This window comes from Triticum urartu, chromosome 6 (assembly GCF_003073215.2).
Source record: "Triticum urartu cultivar G1812 chromosome 6, Tu2.1, whole genome shotgun sequence".
Classification (NCBI taxonomy): Eukaryota; Viridiplantae; Streptophyta; class Magnoliopsida; order Poales; family Poaceae; genus Triticum; species Triticum urartu.
In genome coordinates, this window is record NC_053027.1 from 456,791,067 (window position 1) to 456,807,130 (window position 16,064).

General features: G+C 44.8%; 1 long non-coding RNA gene across 13 annotated transcripts; it reads left to right on the forward strand.

The window, feature by feature from the left end:
* The first annotated feature begins 2,360 nt into the window (after positions 1–2,360).
* Positions 2,361–8,208, forward strand: LOC125514173. 13 transcript variants are annotated; one of them, XR_007286299.1, is made up of 8 exons: positions 2,361–2,848; positions 2,922–2,998; positions 3,069–3,764; positions 4,464–4,619; positions 4,754–5,000; positions 5,322–5,723; positions 7,473–7,557; positions 7,633–8,208. It is a non-coding gene; the product is annotated as an uncharacterized LOC125514173 (long non-coding RNA). The 13 variants fall into 13 exon arrangements; XR_007286300.1 differs by having other exon boundaries at positions 2,361–2,844; XR_007286291.1 differs by having other exon boundaries at positions 2,922–3,764.
* The last annotated feature ends 7,856 nt before the right edge of the window (positions 8,209–16,064 follow it).

Genomic DNA, 16,064 nt, shown 5'->3' on the forward strand with positions numbered 1-16,064 from the left:
GGCTATGGTTAGTTGGAGACAGAAACCAATACTACAACAAACATGCCAAGGAAAATTGTCGCCTACCTCTGCTGAAAACTCCAGAACGACCACGTTCAGAACTTCGTATCCAAAAGCATCAGCAAGAATTGTAGGAAATGAAATTCAAGGGTCTACAGGCAATCTTGGTTTCCTGTCATGTTTTATTACCTAACTTACGATATCTACGACCAACAGTCTGCAAAGCAAAATGGCAAAGAGTATAATCGCAATAAAAAAGTGAAAGGGCAATGTATAATATTTAGGAAAGTGCGAGATATTGGAGAGCGGCGATTCGGTGCCTAGGCCCATCTGCGCCTGGGTATGAATAGTAAATCAAATAAAACAGTAAATAGAAATCTGAAAATTTTCAGACATAAAGGATGATCGAATACGTGATGTGCGCGCAAAAGTTCATGGTATTTGGACATTCGATGAGGTCGCGGCAAAGAATACAAAATCTGGTTATCAAAGAAACTTCGAAAAACGGACATGGTTGTGATTTTTATTACATTTGTTGTTCTTTGCACTGTCATGATTGAAGATGAATAGATTGGAAGTTTCTCGCAAAAGAAAGATGAAACTTCGAAAGAGAACACTATTTGGACCCTTTTTTTGCCTAGAGCTCTTCGGATGTCCAAACAATACGAAAATTTGCACGCTTCTTCTGCACCCGAGCATCTTCGATGCCAAAAACTTATTTATTTATTGTTCATCAGGTGCAGATGTGCCCGGGCTCAGACATGAATTACCGGAGATATTGTACATGTTGCAATTAGTCAACATTCTACAGACATTAGGAAACATAAATATTTTTAGTTCAAGTGTTTGTTGGACCAATTGCCAGGATTAGAAAATTGGATGTGTTTTTTTTTGGATAAGAGACGCTTGACTGGCTTTAGCAAACTGAAGCCCGTAAAGTTTTACACACAACTAGTGGTTGGGGCGTGCCCGTGGCGCGCCACCTGAGCGAAAGTTGGGTGGTGCCAGGTTGGACACGCCCCTTACACTTTCCTGTGTGTAGTACTTGTTGTTATTCCATCAGACTAGGGGCACAAGAAGATGAAGTACTGATACGTGCAAGTTCTAACTGAAATAATAAGACAGTTGTGCAAAAGTGAAACAATAAGACAGTTGTGCGAATGCAACACATTCAAAGACCAGATTCTTAGAGGTTACATGAACGATGATATAGATGATAAAGCAGAGGCATATTTCCTCACATCATACGGCAGAACTACAAGGTCTTAGAGAAACAGGAAACACGACACATGGATTCTATGCATGGACGGTGGTTATGGTCATCAATGGCGCATCCAGAGGCGATGAACAGCGAGACCATAAGGACTTTTGATGGCGCGGTGCCTCTTCTTTGCAGCCTCAACACGAATATATTGCAACCTCACCACAAAGAATTATAAGCCACAACTTCATATGCCCATACAATTTGTAGTTGCTTAAAAAGACAAAGCAAGCGAGTACTCGGAAGTTTTGGTTAAAACACATCTAAATAGAGATGAAAACTGGCAAACTATACATCCACTTGCAACAGAGCAAAAGGAAAGAAAATTACACATGATTAAGTAATGTAGATCATTCATCTTGTGAACAAAGAGCAGACTAACTAACACAGTGTGGTAACTAAATCATTCAATCCCTGAGATTGATTAGATGTCAGTTTCTTTGACTGCCAGTACCTATTGGTAAATTAAACTATTAATCAGAGAAAATATTTAAGCAGCCCAATTACCTACCAGATCATTGTACTTACACTTCCTAATCAGATCACCTAATAGGAGATACTATTAAGATTATGAAACATATGTTGAAGTATATGGAGTATATCATTTAAGGGAATTGGCTTGTTACCATGTATGTTCTTGTGCTGCTTCCTGTACATGGCATTCCATATAAACTTGCCAGGCTTGAGATGGTTGTGGAAATAGCGCTTGCACTTTAAGTTGGAAAAAAAGAAGACCTGATTTTGAATATAGACAAAGAATGCGCAGCATGATTTTAGCAAACTTCTACTTATTTAATTCTATGTGCACTAACGATATGGGCACACAAGCTTACTCGAGAGTCTGAATGGACGAATCTGATACATTCCCCGAGTATATCTTGGCACCACTGAAACGGCAGAGCTCTGTCTTGTATAAACACAATTGCATGTACAAGTAAGACAGTGGCAAGCAGTTTCACAAATCTTTAGTGTTTCCACACAACATCTCTACTCCTAATGTCTCAGTTGGTAGTCTTCGCCGGTTAATTTTCGTCTCACCTCCTCTGGTTTATTTTCGTCCCATCACTTTCGCTGGTTAACCCACCCCGCAGGCAAAAAAACACACAACAAAAAAAACCCTATCGATCCCCTCGAGGTCACAAGCACACAGCGCCGCCGATCCTCTCGATCCACCCCTCCCTATGCGACCTCTCTCCTTCCCTCTCCTCGCTCTCCGGCGCCGCCCCCATCTCCCGCTCCGGCACCGCCCCTACTGCTCCGCCGGCCCGACGCAGCCGGATCTCACAGCCCGATCTCATGCGATCTCACAGCCGCCGCCGCCGATCTCACAGCCGGATCTCGTGCGATATCGCGCCGCCGACGTACGGAGTCGCCTCCACGGTACGGGATCACCGCCGCTGACGTAAGAGGTCACGTCGCTGCCACCACTGACTTACCCGCGCTGCTCGCTGCTCTGCTCGTGTCACGCCTCCTCGGTCATGTTTGCCGCCATGGCCACCAGTCCCCACCTCGATCTGTCATCCCCTTGACCAGCCACCCATGTCCTAGCCATGTTGTTGTTGCTGATCTCCCCTCCCCAACCCGTAGGTGCACACCACCCCCTTCCCCTCCCTCCATTCCCCCCGCTAGCGGCCTCCTTCAATAGATGTGGGCGCTGCAGGTGGACAATATGGAGGTTCCGGCTGTCGCTGGTGTCAAACGACAAGATGGGTAGCGAGACAGCCGTCGTGACTTCAGGTATGTTTGCTTGAGTGTGTCTTTTTTTTTTCCTTGTGCGCTGCTTCAATTTCTTTAACTAACCCGCCAGCGGAGAAGAAGGTGCCCTGGATTGAGAAGGTTGGTGAGCACGCTAAGATGCAACATACTCTAGGGGGCGCAGTGACCAAATTGTTAAGAATATTAGACTCTGGTGTCGTGATGTTGTATACAAGATATTGATTGGCATCAAATAGTTTCAGGTTTGTTCTTGAATTCGATTCATGCTGTTCATGGCGTCTGCTTATAATCAGGTTTAAATTTCTGGTGTTTCATGTAATTTATTGTCAACATTATGTATCTTTTCTTCTATAACCCTTATTGCTCAAATCAGATTTGGTATCTCCAATAAGTCCCCAATCTCAGGCACATTTAGTTTCATGTTGAATGCATTATAGCCAATTCAATTTATTTTGTACGTATAGCTATTGATCCTTTATGATTCATGAGATTGTTGACAAATTGCAAAATTATTCTTTGGTTATAATTCTATGGTTCTCTCTGGCTGCAGACAACTTTTTATCTCTGCATACATGTTCCTTATGACAATTAAAGGATACTAATTTCTTTTTTTTAATATTACAGGAGATGCGTATACGTAAGTTTGACTTTCAGATAATACATGCCAAATTAATGTTATGTCGTGCATGAAGGCAGGGTAATGGTGAAGCTTCATTCTGACGGTCTAGAAGTTTTTATTTGGTGTTTCCCTCGGCAGGGTAATGGAGGAAGATGAGACTTACCCCAGGTATATTATGCAGAGCTGTTATATGGAAGAAGATGAGACTTAACCCAGCAACGTGTAATTCTTGGGTTATTTTTTACGCTATCAACTGATATATGGTATTTGCTGTTGCTGGGTTGCTGCCACGATTACAGTGCATAGCCTATGCAGTTATCTACTTCGTTGGCTGCAGTTTTATTACATGAAAATGTTTTTATCATATCCTTTGTATCTTCTCTTCACAAGCATTCTCTTCGAAACAAAAATAAGACATCAGCGTATCTATATGCACCTTGCGAGTTACATTTTCTACCAGAGCTCGTACTACTATTACTGCTAGACTGACATAAAGTCAGCGAGTTCCAAATTTTCATGTTTAGGTTCGACTGATTTGTGGTTCTTCATTGAGTTTTGGTCTAGGTATTTAACTAGATCGTTGAGATGCCACTGATATTGTCCTGAATACGGTTAAAATCTGAATCATAAAGAAGCTAGGATAATATCATAATCTACATGCAGACCTTTTCTAAAGGGATTTGTTTTCCATGTAGTAGGTACTGATGCTTCTGATTTTCTTCTTCAAAAAACTTATGGGAAAGGCTAACCCAATATTTTAGTTTTCATTATGATCCAATCTCTGGACCATGTACAGAGTCGACCATCGTTCAAAAAAGATCTATTGATGAAGGTTGGTTTAATGTACATTTTCTGCATTTTGTGCAGTTTTCAGTGCATGGTTGGAGAAGAGGATTAGAGGAGAGGCTTGAATCTTGAGGTGACAAGGGTAGTCATCTGGTGCAACTAAAGGTTCAGTTTCATACTTGTGATGATATTGTTCAGTTTGCCTGGATGATTGCCCTTGTACTACTCTTTCAGAAGGTACTGAAATATCTTACTGTACGGAGATTTAATTTCTACTAAAACTTTGTCAAGATATTCATTTTTCTTGTACTAAAATCTATTTTTTTACTGACTATTTTACTGAAATTATCTTGTTACTAAACATTTCATAGGAAGGAGGTAAATGGAGCAAAAGGCACGAGGAGAAAGGAGTAACGCCATAGGGACGACGTTGTCGGCAGCGCCTTTGAAAGGATTCGCCATGGAGAAGCTACGGTGGCTGACCATCTTGCTCGGGAAGTGGGAAGGATGTCATTCGGAACGCCCCTAGGTTCTAGGGGCGTGCGTCCATGCGGCGGCCGAGGTGGCCACAAGGAGTTGGATTGGGCACTTGCCAATCAAAGCGTGTCGTTGCTCAAGGTACCAACACCCTGGTTTTGACAGAAAGTTTCTTGGCAAGCTGTGCATGGTTGGGACTGTTTCGTGCATGCGTCAGTGGCATCCATGTTGCCGTCGCTTGCTGTTAGTTTTTCTTGGATTCCAAATTACTTTCTGTGGTGTTCCTCAATGCATGAATTATTTTCAATATGGACGTGAGTCTGAAAAATGTGGTACGGCTATCACCATTTTTTTAAACTGCAGATGTTTGAAGCTGAGAAACATGATATTTTATTTTCCATGTTGCTCTATCTCTGTATTGTTAAGATCACGGGAACTTTTATCACATATGTTTGTGTGCAGTATGCCAATTTATCCGTGATGGCAACCTAACATTTGGAGATAACGACGGCCTCACCAGAGTAAGGGGAAAATTGTGGGAGTGGACGCACATCATGTAGGTGAAACGGGAGAGTTTGTGGTCGTAGCAGCTGTGTTCTTCTTACAGTTTTCCTTCTCTGAATTGCATCTTTGGTACATCTATATTTATTATTTAATAGCATGGAGAGAAAGTTATAAATCGGTATTTTCATCTCTTATGCAATTGATTCTGTATAGAGGAAAAGTATGCACTCTTTTCTCATTCTTTCACAATATATCCTCCTTTTGATGTCTTATCTAACCTGCCCATGCCTCAGCAATGACACATTTGAGGAGTCTGAACTCCGAAGGAAGGTGACGACGAGTTGAACCCATGGAATTATGGTATATGTTTGTTCTTTATTATTTATGGTCCAAAGTTTCTCCTTCGCTCACTGGTGAATTTACTTTTCTCTCGCTCCATGTCAAGTAACCGAGTTGTTTAATTTCCTATGCTTAACTTGTGTTGTTAAGTGCGGAGTGTCCACTGCATCATCATAGTTAAATCAACCGTAAAAGTATGTATCTGATTTAAGAATGTGGCTGTGATGACCAAGTTACTGCAATTATTGGAGAAGGCTTTAGTTTCTAATAATAAGATATCATTAGGAAAAGGCTAGCCTAGCTAGGATCAGTTACTGCAGTTCTTAGTTAGGTTCTGAGTAGTGAGTATCACAACTGATTTAATAACAACTCTACTATCTAAATGCCTAATTGCATATCCTATTCTTGCTGCTATCTGTTCTGAGCTCCATGTCTTGCAAAATTCCATATAGAACTGGTAGAAGATCTAGCCTTCTAATATTTCGTACAAGATGTATAAATGCTTTGGGTACAAGTTGCAAAATTCCATATAGAATGTGATTCAGATTCAACCTACCATAAGGTCAGAGAAGTTAATCATCGTCCGCGTTGGCTTCATCTGCTGCACTGTTTTAAATATGAGGGAAGGAAATTATCATCCACTAATACTCTAAATGAACTCTAGTACTGTATTATAAAGAACCAATTGAGACACACTCATGACAATCAAGCGTTCCTATGTCTGCAATGCACAAGATATATTGCATGTACATTCTTGCAGCACACACTATATAGTTGCTTCCTTAAACAAAAAATGTTAGCCCGTACAGCCATGCATCAAAATTGATAAATGTTCAGTTTTGATGAGGCATATATCACCTAAAGTACCAACAGTCTCCACCATCATCATCATGAGATTTATTATCGTTTGTAATTCATAGCTGGTTTGAGAGAAGCATAGGATAAAATGAGGTAACAACAAGAGCTAGCAAATATAGTATATGTTCTGCCAATCGTACAGAAAACGCCAGAGTGCAAAAAATAGGACACCACACTGTTCCTGCTGGCCACAAAAGATGTAATTCCTGACTGTACTTATGCTAGGATCAGGATTAATTCACCCTGGTGCCCCCCCAAATAAGCTTGACAAGGTCTTCCCTAAGTTTGGTGAAACATCCCAAAACAAACCCCCAACTACACAGCAGAAGAAAAAAGAACTATTGATTACACAAAGAGCATAAGAAGAAATATATCTTTTCCTACAGTCTGATTGGATTTCCAACACCTTGTAGTCACATACACAAAATAATCTGCACAATGAAAGATGAGATTATAGGGGCTAAATCAAACAGAGTAGTGGATGAGAAAAGAGCAAATTATTCAGGAAGAAGAGAAGAAGTAAGAGTACTGGTAATAGGTGGACTATTGTAGATTCATTCTCTGCATTACTGCTACTGCAAAATACGTTGATATACGAACATGCTAAAATACTGCAGTTTTTACAAAACTTTGTTGTCAAACAGTGTAAATCATGCTCAATTGTACTGGTAGCCAATATAGTCCACAAGACCCATGTCGTCAGAACTGAAGTTCTGAATTAACTATATTGTAATAGTCATCAAGCTGTAGCATTTCCTCCATATTTCAGCAATTCAACACACCATGTATTTATTTGTTTGAATATCATGTGAAATTAAACATGAATTCCTTCAATTCAGAAAATGAAACACAAGGTATGGAGAGATCAAGAATAAAAAATACCTGCAGGTTCTGAATTCTTTGCACATGCAGGCAAGGAGCTGGACACCCAAATTTGTGTCCTCGCCATATACCTGCGCGCAATACCTGATAAACATTCTTCTTAGATTAAGAATCGGTAAGCTATACAATTTTTTTTGTAGCACACAACTTTAGATCTGAAATTCAGTAGTAATAACTCATCTCCTTGTAGAACTCAACCACAGCAGACCAGAAGAGAAGGAAGGAAGATGCAATGTGTACCTGACATGAGGCAGCGACCGTGGCGAACAAATGGAGGCAGGACACCAGCATCTTGATGTTGCACGAGGTCTCAGGGGTTGCTGATGATATGCATCTGCTTGTGAATCCCCTGCTCCACGCCCTTGGCATCGCCCCCTGCTCCTCAACCCCTTGTGCCGCTCGTGTCCAGGCACATGGGAGAAGCTTGAGGTTGCCGCACGCCTGCTCGTCCCTCCCGCCGCCACCAGCAACCGGCGCCCATGAAAAGCGGCGGCGCTTCCCTCGCCCTCGAGCGTCCGCATCCGAGAGTCACTCCCCGTGGCAGGTTGAGACCCGTCGAGGCGAATACGGCTTGGGGAGGTGTTGGCGGCGGCAACCCTAGCGGCGGCGGCGGCGGCTGCAGTGGAAAGAACGAGAGAGATGGGAAGTTGCGTGCAATGGGAAGCAAACGCGAGGCGCTCTTCTCGTTCTCCTGTAATGTGGTGGGCCAACCAGGACCAAAAAAAGAACAACACGAATACGCCAATACGGAACGAGCTTTTCCACACGATCCCTGGCGCCACGTGGCTATCGTGAGCGTTAGCTCTTGATGCACACCTTATTATTTTTGATAGTAAGCTTTCACGTGCAATGCACGTATTGATTAATACAAAAACAATATAATCAGCAAATCAAATCATGAGACATTCAATTTAATACTCGCAATCATGCACACGTAATGTAAACCATGAAAAACATGAATTTAAGATCACTAACCCTAAACTCTAAACCCTAAAGTAAACAATTGCTTACATAATAGACTATGAATAGGAATATAAGACATAAATGAATAAACAAGTATAAAAGCAATGCAAACACAAATTAAGGGCACATAATTATGGAAAAAATGGAACACAATGTACAAGACAGCAATATCCAACCATGTTATGAAATGTATGGAGTAAGTTCAAACTTTGAGTGGTATCGTTTATTCCATGTCAATAATACATATAAAGGATACCGAGCCGGACACGTTTATGATCCGGCCTCGGGACTCTGTAAACCGGCGGGCGTCAACCTATGTATATAAAGGTGACCCCACAGCGGTTTAGGGACAACAGACAACAACTCGAGAGCCAGGCAAAGCGGATTCGCTCCCTGGTCATCGAAACCCTAGCAATACCAATCACAACTAGACGTAGGCTTTTACCTTCATCGAAGGGGCCGAACTAGTATAAAACTCCCTCGTGTCCCTTGTCCGGTTTAACCCCTTTAAGCTAACCCGTAGCGATGGCTCCACGACTAAGTCCTTTCACGAGGACATCTGCCGTGACAAACCCACGACAGTTGGCGCCCACCGTGGGGCTATCGCACGATGGTTTTCGAGTTCTTGAAGGGCAGCTTCGAGGACTCAAGGGATACGCTGTGGGCCGGATGACGAAGAGTCGTCGCGCAAGCTCTACATCAACGATGCGGGATGGGGTCCCGAGGCCGGTTCAATTGAATACGGGTACCGGGTCCCCTTTGGTGGGATTCACGTCTTCATCGGCAAGATCGGCGAACCGGGCCCTGAGCGGACACCTGCACCGACATCATCGAGACGGCTCAGCGTGCAAGCCCTGCCCCGGTTCAGCCCACAAGGCATGTTTTCGTAGGTGTCATCCATGGAGCGGAATATGAGGATGGACCGGCATCTGATGGAGAAACCTCTGTTCCTTCGATGACGAGTCTTCAACCGGAGAGACCGAGTCGCTGTATCAGCTGCAGGACGGCCGGATTAGTGGGAGTTCCGATGGCAACAGTATTCCGGACCCCCTCGATCTGCCAAGCCGGGTCGCGGTCTTCATGGCCGGTACACAACCAGCGCAGCACTCTTCTACCGCCGCGGATGTTCTCCGGTTCAGCAACAACAGCCAGCAGGAGCAGGGGGCTCTGCGCCGCCTCTCGCTCAGTTTTTGTCTGATTTGTTCGACGCTTTGGCAAAATTGATGGCCATGGAGGTGGACATGGCAGCCCGAGATCAGCACAATGCGGAGATTGCAAAGGTGAAGGATCAGATAACTCAGGCTAAAGCGGACCTGGCAGGAGAGAATGCCAGGATGGCTACAGAACGGGCCGAGTTGGAAGCCCAGGCCTACCGGCTTAGGTTGGACCAGAATGCCTCAGATGAGGTCATTACAAGGAGATACCGGTCGCACCTCCTGCCGGGTTATGGGCCAAGAAATCTCTTCAACACGCTAGGAGCCAGAACCAGTAACCAGCCGGTGGTAAACCAGACGGAGGCACCGGGAACAGGGGCGCCGGTTCAGCCGCGCACGATGAACCCGCCTCGTCTGAACAACGTTGTGCCGCAGTATGTTCCGACGCCCCCGAGGCATTACTCCAACCCGTTGGATAACATTGTGGCCGCCGCTTCATGATTGGCAGCCCTCCCAACTGACGGCGAGTCACCAGTGGCGATTGAAGCACGACGGGCTAGAGAGCTCCTTCAAACAGCTTTAAACCAGCAGCAGGCTTATTCACATAGTCGCGACAGGATTCATTCCACCCCCCGTCTGAGTCGGAGCTACAACAGGCACGTTGAGGATGAACCAGCCGTATCAAGCAGTGCACGTCACCGTAACTCACTGCGGGGGCACAACCCAGCAGGTGGTGGTGCTAATGCGCAGGATGTGGTGGGTCATGGTCGTGCATGTCGAGAAGCCGAGGTAGCAGTTGTGCACGCAGCTCGTCAACCTACTCCGGTTCGCCCTACCACTTCAGTAGAGCCAAGCATGGTCTTCAGTTCTTTAGGGGTGCCGTGTCTTACCCCCGCTTTGCGTAATGTACGATTGCCCAAGGATTTTAAAGGCCCTCGTAAGGTGCCCAATTACACCGCCGATTTACAATCGGAGTCATGGGTGGAGAATTATGAGATGGCGATGGAGATGCTTGGCGTGGATGAAGCAGTGTGTGCTAAATACTTCACCGTGATGTTGGAGGGGACAGCTCGAACTTGGTTAAAGAGCTTACCAACTAACTCTGTCGGGTCATGGGCTGAGCTAAAGCACCGGTTTATCCATAATTTCAAAGATACATGTAAGCATCCTATGTCAATTGTGGACCTAGCCGCTTGTGTTCAAGAGGAGGGGGAGTCTACTACGCATTGGGTGAAGCGAGTCTCAACCATTTTGCATTCATCAGACCGCATTAATGCAGATACAATAGTTTTGACGTTGGAGGGCAACTGTCGGTTTATGCCATTAAAATTGAAGCTAGGGAGACTCAAGCGTCACTGCAATGACATGTCAACTCTTATGGCTGCTTTGGTGAAATACGCCGATTCAGATAGTACCAAAGTCCTTGAGTCTGCGGATGACAAATCGGGGAAAGGGAAAAAGAACGGCAATACCAAGGGGCAGCAGCACAATCCGGACTTTGTGGCTAACACCAACGCTCAGGACAAAGTCAGCGTCGTAAGGGTAAATAGCCTCAGAGGGGCGGAGGGTCAGGCCCCAACCTGGAGAGCCTGTTAAATCAGCCTTGTCCAAAGCACGGATCGAAGGAAAGGCCAGCTTCACATCTTTGGAAGGATTGTTTCATTATGCGGGAGTTTAAGAATTCCAATATGTTTCAATATGACAACGGCCCGCCCGGCGGTTCGGGAGGCGGTTTTCATGGGCCGGGTTACGGAGGTGGCGGCTCCGGTTCAGGATTCCAAGGCAATCAAACCGGACATGGCCATCAAGGGAACCAGGGCAATCAAGGAGGTTATAACCATCAGGGGAATCAGCAGCAACAGCAGTCGAGTTATCAGAGCAATCCGAAGCAGTTGAATAGTGCGCAGTATCATGTCCTTACCACTAGCTTGTGTAAACGCGATCAGAAGCTTCACAAGAGGGCAGTAAACTCTGTTGAACCGGCAGTGCCTTAGTATCTGCGCTGGTCTGAGCAGCCCATTTTATTGAGTAGAGAGGATCACCCACCCCGGGTTGATAATCTGGGTCATCTGGCCTTAGTGGTGGCACCTCAAGTTGGGGGGTATAAGTTCACCAAAGTGCTTAAGGATGGGGGAAGCAGTATCAATATTCTTTACTATGATACCTTCCGCCGTATGGGGTTGACAGATAAGAGTCTTAAACCGCCGAACACCGTGTTTCATGGTGTGATCCCCGGTAAGTCTGCGTATCCAGTGGGCAAGATAGCCCTAGAGGTGGCTTTTGGAGATGATCATGATTCAAGGTCCGAAACATTGACTTTTGAGGTGGTGAAAGTCAAGAGTCTGTATCATGCCCTGTTCGGGCGTCCAGCTTATGCTAAGTTCATGGCGAGGCCGTGTTAAGTTTATTTACAGCTTAAGATGCCGGGTCACAAGGGCACCATCACAGTACATGGGAGCAGGAAGATTGCTTTGGAGTGTGAAGAGGGTGATACGGCTTACGCTGAGTTGGTTTGTGCCATAGAGGAGCTAATGTTTTATAAAGACAAGGTTGATCCGGCGGACATGACTTCTTCGAAAAAACCAACTACAGAGCACGATCTGGCATTGAAGTTTAAATCAGCTACAAACACTAAGATGGTTGATTTTGTTCCTGGTGATTCATCTAAGTAGTTCAGTATCATCGCTAACCTGGATCCCAAATAGGAAAGCGCGCTGATCGAGTTCATCCGTGAGAACCAGGACATCTTTGCATGGAAGCCTTCTGACATTCTAGGTGTACCGAGGGAACTCGCTGAGCACACATTTAATATTGATCCTAAGTTTAAACCGGTCAGGCAGTTTCTCCGCTGCTTCAACAAAGAAAGTGTTGGGGAACGTAGTAATTTCAAAATTTTCCTACGCACACGCAAGATCATGGTGATGCATAGCAACGAGAGGGGAGAGTATTGTCTATGGTACCAACGCAGACCGACTGCGGAAGCGATCACACAACGTAGAGGAAGTAGTCGTACGTTTTCCCGATCCGACCGATCCAAGCACCGTTACTCCGGCACCTCCGAGTTCTTAGCACACGTACAGCTCGATGACGATCCCCGGGCTCCGATCCAGCAAAGCGTCGGGGAAGAGTTCCGTCAGCACGATGGCGTGGTGACGATCTTGATGTACCACAGCAGCAGGGCTACGCCTAAACTCCGCTACAGTATTATCGAGGACTATGGTGGCTGGGGGCACCGCACACGGCTAAGGAATAGATCACGTGGATCAACTTGTGTGTTCTAGGGTGCCTTTGCCTCAGTATATAAAGGACTAGAGGGGGGAGGCTGGCCGGCCAAGGTGTGGCGCGCCAGGAGAGTCCTACTCCCTCTGGGAGTAGGATTCCCCCCCAATCCTAGTTGGAATAGGATTCGCGGAGGGGGAAAAGAGAGAGAGGGGGCCGGCCACCTCTCCTAGTCCTAATAGGACTAGGGGAAGGAGGAGGCGCGCAGCCCATGTAGGGCTGCCTCTTCTCTTTTCCACTAAGGCCCATCATGGCCCATTCAGCTTCCGAGGGGTTCCGGTAACCTTCCCGGTACTCCGGTAAAATCCCGATTTCACCCGGAACACTTCCGATATCCAAACATAGGCTTCCAATATATCAATCTTTATGTCTTGACCATTTCGAGACTCCTCGTCATGTCCGTGATCACATCCGGGACTCCGAAAAACCTTCGGTACATCAAAATGCATAAACTCATAATATAACTGTCATCGTAACCTTAAGCGTGCGGACCCTACGGGTCCGAGAACAATGTAGACATGACCGAGACACGTCTCCGGTCAATAACCAATAGCGGGACCTGGATGCCCATATTGGCTCCTACATATTCTACGAAGATCTTTATCGGTCAGACCGCATAATAACATACGTCGTTCCCTTTGTCATCGGTATGCTACTTGCCCGAGATTCGATCGTCGGTATCCAATACCTAGTTCAATCTCGTTACCGGCAAGTCTCTTTACTCGTTCTGTAATACATCATCCCGCAACCAATTCATTAGTTGCAATGCTTGCAAGGCTTATGTGATGTGCATTACCGAGAGGGCCCAGAGATACCTCTCCGACAATCGGAGTGACAAATCCTAATCTCGAAATACGCCAACCCAACATCTACCTTTGGAGACACCTGTAGAGCTCCTTTATAATCACCCTTTTACGTTGTGACGTTTGGTAGCACACAAAGTGTTCCTCCGGTAAACGGGAGTTGCATAATCTCATAGTTATAGGAACATGTATATGTCATGAAGAAAAGCAATAGCAACATACTAAACGATCGGGTGCTAAGCTAATGGAATGGGTCATGTCAATCAGATCATTCAACTAATGATGTGACCTCGTTAATCAAATAACAACTCTTTGTTCATGGTTAGGAAATATAACCATCTTTGATTAACGAGCTAGTCAAGTAGAGGCATACTAGTGACACTCTGTTTGTCTATGTATTCACACATGTATTATGTTTCCGGTTAATACAATTCTAGCATGAATAATAAACTTTTATCATGATATAAGGAAATAAATAATAACTTTATTATTGCCTCTAGGGCATATTTCCTTCAGTCTCCCACTTGCACTAGAGTCAATAATCTAGATTACACTGTAATGATTCTAACACCCATGGAGCTTTGGTGCTGATCATGTTTTGCTCGTGGAAGAGGCTTAGTCAACGGGTCTGCAACATTCAGATCCGTATGTATCTTGCAAATCTCTATGTCTCCCACCTGGACTAGATCCCGGATGGAATTGAAGCGTCTCTTGATGTGTTTGGTCCTTTTGTGAAATCTGGATTCCTTTGCTAAGGCAATTGCACCAGTATTGTCACAAAAGATTTTCGTTGGACCCGATGCACTAGGTATGACACCTAGATCGGATATGAACTCCTTCATCCAGACTCCTTCGTTCGCTGCTTCCGAAGCAGCTATGTACTCCGCTTCACATGTAGATCCCGCTACGACGCTTTGTTTAGAACTGCACCAACTGACAACTCCACCGTTTAATGTAAGCACGTATCCGGTTTGCGATTTAGAATCGTCCGGATCAGTGTCAAAGCTTGCATCAACGTAACCTTTTACGGTGAGCTCTTTGTCACTTCCATACACGAGAAACATATCCTTAGTCCTTTTCAGGTACTTCAGGATGTTCTTGACCGCTGTCCAGTGATCCACTCCTGGATTACTTTGGTACCTCCCTGCTAAACTTATAGCAAGGCACACATCAGGTCTGGTACATAGCATTGCATACATGATAGAGCCTATGGCTGAAGCATAGGGAACATCTTTCATTTTCTCTCTATCTTCTGCAGTGGTCGGGCATTGAGTCTGACTCAACTTCACACCTTGTAACACAGGCAAGAACCCTTTCTTTGCTTGATCCATTTTGAACTTCTTCAAAATCTTGTCAAGGTATGTGCTTTGTGAAAGTCCAATTAAGCGTCTTGATCTATCTCTATAGATCTTTATGCCTAATATGTAAGCAGCTTCACCGAGGTCTTTCATTGAAAAACTCTTATTCAAGTATCCCTTTATGCTATCCAGAAATTCTATATCATTTCCAATCAGCAATATGTCATCCACATATAATATCAGAAATGCTACAGAGCTCCCACTCACTTTCTTGTAAATACAGACTTCTCCGAAAGTCTGTATAAAATCAAATGCTTTGATCACACTATCAAAACGTTTATTCCAACTCCGAGAGGCTTGCACCAGTCCATAAATAGATCGCTGGAGCTTGCACACTTCGTTAGCTCCCTTTGGATCGACAAAACCTTCTGGTTGCATCATATACAACTCTTCTTCCAGAAATCCATTCAGGAATGCAGTTTTGACATCCATCTGCCAAATTTCATAATCATAAAATGCGGCAATTGCTAACATGATTCGGACAGACTTAAGCATCGCTACGGGTGAGAAGGTCTCATCGTAGTCAACCCCTTGAACTTGTCGAAAACCTTTTGCGACAAGTCGAGCTTTGTAGACAGTAACATTACCATCAGCGTCAGTCTTCTTCTTGAAGATCCATTTATTCTCAATTGCTTGCCGATCATCGGGCAAGTCAACCAAAGTCCATACTTTGTTCTCATACATGGATCCCATCTCAGATTTCATGGCTTCAAGCCACTTTGCGGAATCTGGGCTCACCATCGCTTATTCATAGTTCGTAGGTTCATCATGATCTAGTAGCATGATTTCCAGAACAGGATTACCGTACCACTCTGGCGCGGATCTTACTCTGGTTGATCTACGAGGTTCAGTAGTATCTTGATCTGAAGTTTCATGACCATCATCATTAGCTTCCTCACTTATTGGTGTAGGTGTCGCAGAAACAGTTTTCTGTGATGTACTACTTTCCAATAAAGGAGCAGGTATAGTTACCTCGTCAAGTTCTACTTTCCTCCCACTCACTTCTTTCGAGAGAAACTCCTTCTCTAGAAAGGATCCATTCTTAGCAACGAATGTCTTGCCTTC